Consider the following 6,000-nt stretch of genomic DNA (forward strand, 5'->3'; position numbering starts at 1 on the left):
GGACCTGGGGGTACTTGTGCATGAAACACAAAAGGGTGGTATGCAGGTACAGCAAGTGATCAGGAAGGCTAATGGTATCTTGGCCTTTATTGCAAAGGGGATGGAGTATAAAAGCAGTGACGGCTACAGCTATCCAAGATATTGGTGAGGCCACACCTGGAATACTACATGCAGTTTCAGTTTCCATTTTTACTACAGGATATACTTGCTTAGGAGGCAGTTCAGAGAAGGTTCACTAGGTTGATTCCGGGGATGAGGGGATTGACTTATGAGGAAAGGTTGAGTAGGTTGGGTCTCTACTCATTGGAATTCAGAAAAATGATAGGTGATCTTATCGAAACATATAAGATTATGAGGGGGCTTGACAAGGTGGATTCAGAGAGGATGTTTCCACTGATGGCGGAGACTAGAACTAGAGGGCATGATCTTAGAATAAGGGGCTGCCCATTTAAAACCGAGATGATGAGAAATTTCTTCTCTGAAGGTTGTAAATCTATGGAATTCGCTGCCTCAGAGAGCTGTGGAAACTGGGACATTGAATAAATTTAAGACAAATAGATAGTTTCTTAAACGATAGGGGGATAAGGGGTTATGGGGAGCGGGCGGGGAAGTGGAGTTGAGTCCATGATCTTATTGAATGGTGGAGCAGGCTTGAGGAGCTGTATGGTCTACTCCTGCTCCTATTTCTTATGTTCTTATAACATAGTTGAATTTCAAATTTAGTTGGAGGGTTGGTTCTCAAACTAGGATCCTAACCTTAAATAAAGGAGGCTACAAAGGTATGAGGACAGAGTTGGCTGAAGTGGATTGGGAAACGAGATTAAAGTATAGGACGATTGATGAGCAGTGGCAGACATTTAAGGAGATATTTCATAACTCGCAACTAAAATATATCCCAATGAGAAGGAAAGACTAAGAGAAAGGATAACCATCTGTGGCTAACTAAGGAAATAAGGAATGGTATCAAATTAAAATCCAGGGCATACAATGTGGCCAAGACTAGTGGGAGGCCAGAGGATTGGGAAACTTAAAAGCCAGCAAAAGACAACTAAAAAACTGATATAGGGAAGATAGATTATGAAAGTAAACTAGCACGAAATATAAAAACAGATAGTAAGAGTTTCTACAGATACATAAAAAGGAAAAGAGTGGCTAAAGTAAATGTTGGTCCCCTAGAGGATGAGACTGGGGAATTAATAATGGGGCAGAGACAGTTGAACAAATATTTTGTATTGGTCTTCATGGTAGCAGACACTAAAAACATCCCAATAGTGAATAATCAATGGGGCTATAGGGAGGGAGGAATTAATACTATCACTAATGAAGTAGTACTCGGCAAAATAATGGGGCTAAAGGTGGACAAATCCCCTGGACCTGATGCCTTACATCCCAGGGTCTTAAAAGAAGTGAATGCAGAGATAGTGGATGCATTGGTTGTAATCTACCAAAATTCTCTGGATTCTGGGGCGGTCCCAGCAGATTGGAAAACCGCAAATGTAATGTCCCTATTTTTAAAAGAAAAAGGAGGCAGACAAAAAACAGGAAACTATAGACCAGTTAGCCTAACATGTCATTGGGAAAATGCTGGAGTCCATTATTAAGGAGCAGTAGCAGGACATTTGGAAAAGCATAATTAAATCAAGCAGAGTCAGCATAGTTTTATGAAAGGGAAATCATGTTTGATAAATTTGCTGGAGTTCTTTGAGGATGTAACGAGCAGGATGGATAAGGGGGAACCAGTGGATGTGGCGTATTTGGATTTCTAGAAGGCATTTGATAAGGTGCCACACAAGAGGTTGCTGCACAAGATAAAAGTACAGTGGGTTGGGGTAATATATTGGCATGGATGGAGGATTGGCTAACTAACAGAAAACAGTCGACATAAATGGGTCATTTTCCGGTTGGCAAACAGTGACTAGTGGTGTGCCGCAGGAATCGGTGCTGGGTCCTCAACTATTTACAATCTATATTAATGACTTGGATGAAGGGATTGAGTGTAATGTAGCCAAGTTTGTTGCTGATACAAAGATGGGTGGGTAAACAAATTGTGAGGAGGACAAAAAAAATCTGCAACGGGAGCAGCAGTGTCGAGGAGGAACGGGCTGGTGTAGCTGCAGCAGGGAGAGAAGGCAAAAAAGAAGTTTAAAAAAAATTGAAGTGTGATGTCACAGCCAAGGGGGTAAGTGATTGGTGAGTAGTTTTTCTTTTCCTTTATCAGTAAGAAACCTTTTGGCATTGCCAAATTAAATTAATTTAAGGGTTAAGTCATGGCAGGAGAGCCCAGACCCATGTCATGCTCCTCCTGTGCTATGTGGGAAGTCAGGGACACTGGAAAGACTACATGTGCAGGAAGTGTATCCTGACCGACCGCATTGCGGCACTGGAGCTGCGCATGGATTCACTCTGGAGCATCCACAATCCTGAGGATGTCGTGAATAGCACGTTTAGTGAGTTGGTCGCACCACAGGTAAAGGTTACTTAAGCAGATAGGGAATGGGTGACCATCAGGCAGAACAGTGAAAGGAAGGTAGTGCAGGGGTCCCCTGCGGGCATCTCCCTCCAAAACAGATACACCACCTTGGGTGCTGTTGGGGGGGGGGAGGGCAGCAGCAGCCAAATTCATGGCACTGTGGGTGACTGCTGCACAGGAGGGCAGGAAAAAGAGTGGGAGAGCTATAGTGGTAGGGGATTCTATTGTAAGGGGAATAGATAGACATTTCTGCGGCGGCAATCGAGACTCCAGGATGGTATGTTGCCTCCCTGCTGCAAGGGTCAAGGAGGTCTCGGAGGGGGAGGGTGAACAGCCAGTTGTCGTGGTGCATATATGTTAGTAAGATATAGGTAAAAAATGGGATGAGGTCCTACAAGTTGAATTTAGGGAGCTAGGAGTTAAAATAAAAAGCAAGACCTCAAAGGTAGCAATCTCAGGATTGCTACCAGTGCCATGTGCTAGTCAGAGTAGAAATAGCTAAGATGAATACGTGGCTTGAGGAGTGGTGCAGTAGGGAGGGATTCAAATTACTGGGAAACGAATCGGTTCTGGGGGAAGTGGGACCAGGACAAACCAGATGGTCTGCACCTGGGCAGGACCCGAACCACTGTCCTAGATGGAGTATTTGCTAGTGCTGTTGGGGAGGGGTTAAACTAATATTGCAGGGGGATGCAGGGAGACAGAGGGAAGTAGAATTGGGGCAGCAGCAAAAGATAGAAGGAAGAACAGTAAAAGTGGAGAGCAGAGAAGTCCAAGGCAAAAATCAAAAAGGGCCACATTACATCAAAATTCTAAAGGGACAATGATACGTCCTTACTACACAGTATAAATGTACACGAGGCCCATGCTTGAGAGAAGGTCAGTCTGTGACCTGTCCTTTATTCCTTAGCACTCAAGTGATGAAGGTGGGTGGAGCTTCCCCTTTTATACCTGAAGGTCCAGGTTAGGAGTGTCTCCCACCTAGTGGTCAGGGTTCTCACGGTGTACAACTTAGGTCAGTTTATACATGGGTTACAATGCTGGTTGAATACATGACATCACCTCCCCCCCCCCCCCCCCCCCCCCACAAAGTCTTATTGGGATCACAGGTTGAGTCTCTCGTGGTTTACGCTCCCTTGTAGAGCGCCTGAGTTGGGGCTCCGGTTGTTGGGCGCTGGCCTGAGTGTCTGCTGTTTGCAGTGCCTCAGGCCTGTCCGGACTGCCCACAGTGACTGGGCTCGCCTCCCTTTGGTTCCGGTGTTCGGTCACCTGTGGAGGAGTGAACTCTACATCGTGTTCTTCCTCTGCTTCTTCTATGGGGTTGCTAAACCTCCTTTTTGTTTGATCCATGTGTTTGCGGCAGATTTGTCCATTGGTAAGTTTAACTACCAGAATCCTATTTCCCTCTTTGGCAACCACAGTGCCTGCGAGCCATTTGGGCCCTGCAGCGTAGTTGAGGACAAAAACAGGATCATTTACATCAATACATCGCGCCCTCGCATTCCTGTCATGGTAGTGATATTGTGATTGGCGCCTGCTCTCGACAATTTCTTTCATGATGGGGTGTATAAGGGATAATCGGGTTTTGAGCGTCCTTTTCATTAGTAGCTCTTGGAACCCCTGTGAGCGAGTGTGGTCGGGATCTATAGGCCAACAGGAGGCATGATAAGCGGGTTTGTAGAGAACCCCCTTGGAATCTGAGCATCCCGTTTGATTATCTGCACTGCTCGTTCTGCCTGGCCGTTTGAGGCTGGCTTTAACGGTGCCGTTCTAACATGGTTAATTCCATTGCCTGCCATGAAGTCCTGGAATTCAGTGCTTGTGAAGCACGGGCCATTGTCGCTGACCAAGATGTCCGGTAGACCGTGGGCGACGAACATTGCTGGTAGACTTTCTACCGTGGCAGAGGATGTGCTTGAATTTAAAATGCCACACTCGATCCATTTGGAGTAGGCGTCTACTACAACCAAAAACATTTTCCCCATGAAAGGACCTGCGTAGTCCACATGGATGCGTGACCAAGGCTTGGCGGGCCATGGCCAGTGGCTAAGGGGGGCTTCCCTGGAGTTCTCTGATGAACACCTCTCTGCCCATCTGAGGCATGACTACGCTGTTTCCCCACAGTAGGCAATCGGCCTGAATCGCGAGTTCATCCTTGCGCCTGTGAAATGGTTTAAATTTCTCAGGGCATGCCCTGTACGTGGCTGCCCAGTCCCCATTCAGGACACATTTCTTGACTAGAGACAACAGCGGGTCTCTATTTGTCCAGACTTTAATCTGACGGGCTGTCACGGGTGAGCCTTCGCTTCCGAAAGCTTCAACAGCCATGACCATCTCAGCACCATGCTGGTAGCCCCCTCAGTGGTGGCTAGTGGGAGCCTGCTGAGTGCATCGGCACAGTTTTCGGTGCCCGATCTATGCCGAATTGTGTAGTCATAGGCAGCTAACGTGAGTGCCCACCTCTGTATGCGGGCCGATGCGTTTGCATTTATGGCCTTGTTGTTGGCCAAAAGGGACGTTAGAGGTTTGTGATCTGTTTCCAGCTCAAATTTCCTGCCAAACAGGTACTGGTGCATTTTCTTTACCGCATATACACATGTGAGCGCCTCCTTTTCTACCATCCCGTAGCCCCTTTCTGCCTGGGACAGACTCCTGGAGGCATAAGCTACCAGCTGTAACTGACTCTTGGCATTGACATGCTGCAACACACACCCGACACCATAGGACGATGCATCGCACGTTAACACAAGCTTCTTACATGGGTCATATAGCGTTAACAGATTGTTGGAACATAACAAATTGCGTGCTCTATTAAAAGCCCTTTCCTGGCTGTCCTCCCAGACCCATTCGCGACCTTTGCGTAGGAGCACATGTAGCGGCTCTAGCAGCGAGCTCAATTTGGGAAGAAAGTTACCAAAATAGTTCAGGAGCCCCAGGAACGAACGCAGCTCCATCGTGTTACGGGGTCTGGGTGCTCTCTGGATCGCTTCCGTTTTGGATGCAGTAGGGCTGATCCCGTCTGCTGCTACCCTCATCCCCAGGAATTCTACCTCTGGAGCTACGAAGACGCACTTCGCCTTTTTCAGTCGCAGACCTACCTGGTCCAGTCTGCGTAGCACCTCCTCCAGGTTGTGGAGGTGTTCTTCTGTATCGTAACCCGCAATGAGGATGTCATCCTGAAAAACCACCGTCCCTGGAATCGACTTGAGGCTTTCCATATTTCGTTGGAAGATCGCGGCGGCCGAGCGAATCCCGAACGGACATCTGTTGTACTCAAACAACCCCTTGTGTGTCGTGATGGTGGTCAGCTTCTTCAACTCACTCGCCAGCTCCTGGGTCATGTAAGCTGAGGTCAGGTCCAATTTTGAAAAAAGTTTGCCACCGGATAGAGTCGCAAAGAGGTCCTCCGCTCTCGGTAGCGGGTACTGGTCTTGGAGTGATACCCGATTGATGGTGGCCTTGTAATCGCCACATATCCTGACCGACCCATCCGCCTTGAGCACCGGCACAATCGGGCTCGACCAGTCACT

Source organism: Pristiophorus japonicus, chromosome 4 (genome assembly GCF_044704955.1).
Source record: "Pristiophorus japonicus isolate sPriJap1 chromosome 4, sPriJap1.hap1, whole genome shotgun sequence".
Lineage (NCBI taxonomy): Eukaryota > Metazoa > Chordata > Chondrichthyes > Pristiophoridae > Pristiophorus > Pristiophorus japonicus.